Source organism: Hippocampus comes, unplaced genomic scaffold, assembly GCF_001891065.2.
Source record: "Hippocampus comes isolate QL1 unplaced genomic scaffold, H_comes_QL1_v1.1 scaffold196, whole genome shotgun sequence".
In the NCBI taxonomy this organism is placed as follows: Eukaryota; Metazoa; Chordata; class Actinopteri; order Syngnathiformes; family Syngnathidae; genus Hippocampus; species Hippocampus comes.
Genome location: NW_017806173.1, coordinates 274425 through 276581, shown reverse-complemented (window position 1 = coordinate 276581; position 2157 = coordinate 274425). Strand labels below are relative to the sequence as shown.

The 2157-nt window shown below is 51.0% G+C and overlaps 1 protein-coding gene across 1 annotated transcript in view; it reads right to left on the bottom strand.

Moving 5' to 3' along the window:
• Window positions 1–2157, bottom strand: part of LOC109531874 (leucine-rich repeats and immunoglobulin-like domains protein 3) — a 16108-nt gene that overhangs the window by 8673 nt on the left and 5278 nt on the right. The window lies entirely within an intron of this gene.

The window sequence follows — 2157 nt, the reverse complement described above, 5'->3', positions numbered from 1 at the left end:
CCCAACCCCCCCGCCCTGCCCTGAAGCAAGTGAGGACAATTTTATAATGCCGCTTTAATTCGGGATATGGTGTCGATCGTATTAATTGCGGGAATATTTCAATCAGGTGACCTACAGCAGCGGTCAAAATAAGATACGCCGCAAATACAAAGCGCATGAAAAATACGACTCACCATCGCCGCATGTTATGCGGAGTGCGCGGGAATCCCACGTTGAGAGTCATTTTAGGTCGGACTTCGGATACTGTCTTTTAAATGTAGCCCTATTTTTCTTAACTCATTCACTCCCAAAGATGTTTTTAAACGTCTTGTCAGACTTGGTCTAGACTTGGTTGGTACTGAATGAGTTCAAAGTCGGAGTCCTTTTCTGTCTCCTGGCTGGGCCTTTTCCCCTTCCCAAAGAAACTTTCCAGATAAATTTGTTTTTTTTTACTCATTTGAGTAGCTCCATGGTTTCATTTTAGCGGTAACCTATCACGAGACCGAGAAGCTCCGCCTTCCCCTGAGTGACACACTGTAGACGGATGTAACAGAGGATCCGGTAACTTTTCAAAATAAAACACCTTTCAGAGTCCGGAAATAAATCAAGTGGAAGTAATGTAAGTTATTTATTCTTTCTGGGCGGGCCGGTAAGAAAAGACCCGCGGACCGGCGCCGGCATAGCGAGATGGAATTCAGTGTACTGTAACGACACGTGAATGCAAACCGGCGGCTAAGATTTCGAAAGTCTTAAGTCGTGTCCTGATCTCCCGCCCAAAAAAAGGATCCTTGTCACCAATAAATTTGCACAGGCAGCTCCTTTGTTGGGAGATTTGCAAAGGGCTCTGTACACGCCGCACCCCCCCATCCCCGGGGGGGCCTTAAACAAAAGCGCCACTCACCACCTGTAGCTCACTTTTCACGTTCCTTTTGACTGGCCGCTGAAGGAAGGAGGCTCGCGAGAACCAGTCTTTCCAGTTTCTCTCTCGGGGGTTATCTGCGTCCTCGAGAAGGACTCTTTTTGACACAGAAATCCCCCCCACCCCTCCCAAAAAAGGACACTACTACCGTAGAGCCTCTCAATTGTACGTGTGGCCGCAACTTTCAGTGCTGGGAGCGCTTTCAGACCTTAGTTGCTAAAACTGTCCGTCTGTGATTTTGTGCGTGGGTGTGTGTTTGTGTGTGTGTGTGTGTGTGTTTGTGGTATTTCCTATTGGACGGAGAACCAAGTTTTGAGGAGTCATCTGACGACGCGCTCTCGCGACAGCCGGCGCCTGGAATGAAAACCAGGACTCGCCGTGGAAGCGTTCCTCGCGCCGCGCGCCTCACGCCAAGCGGAGGATCGGCGTTATTGCGGCGGATGAAATGTAATTTTTTATTTTTAAAAACGCGAGTGGGGAGGCGAACGAGGTTCAGTCCAGGGGGCGGGGGATGAGTGTTATCCTCGACCGATTTTCTTTTTGTCAAAAGTAGCGACCCTCCAGAACTTTTAATCCGATCTAGAATCGCCAGGTCTTGGGGGTTTAGTGGCGGTGAGGTGGACCCCCCACCCCCACCCCGACCCGACACCCTCCCCCCCCCATCCATAAATTCTTGGGAAATTGTTCAATTAATTAAGATGATCACGACTCAATTACTCCCAGCTGCGGGGCTATCGCCGTTTGTTTTTCCTATGAAGCCGTGAGGTCAAGGATGTCGAGCAGAGCTGCCGCTCTGTCTGACTGGCTGACAGTGAGAGATTTTTTTTTTGGTGGGGGGGGGGAGGCGGTGCTTTGCGGTCGCTCTTGCGTTTCATTTTGCCTTCGACGCACGAATCACTGGATGTGTTTTGCCGCCGCCAGATGCGAACGGTTTGGATTTGACAATGCAGGATCATTTGCCAGGCACAATAAGCAACTCTCGAAAGTGAAAACGTGTCGTTTATCCGGCGGCGACCGTTCGGGCCGTACGCGCCGAAAACAAATCGACTGAGCGAAACGGCCCCACGACGGCCGCCGGGGTTCGTGTCGGGGCTTGATGAGGCGGGATACATTCTTCGCAAATAACTTTGCGCCGGTTGGTTCGCTGAGTCGTGCCAAAGAAAGCAAAAGAGGAGTGGTCGAGGTTTCGCGCAATAAAATCGCCTGTTGTCGAGAGAGCACGAACTGTGTCGTATTCGAGAGCGGCAAACCCCCCCCCC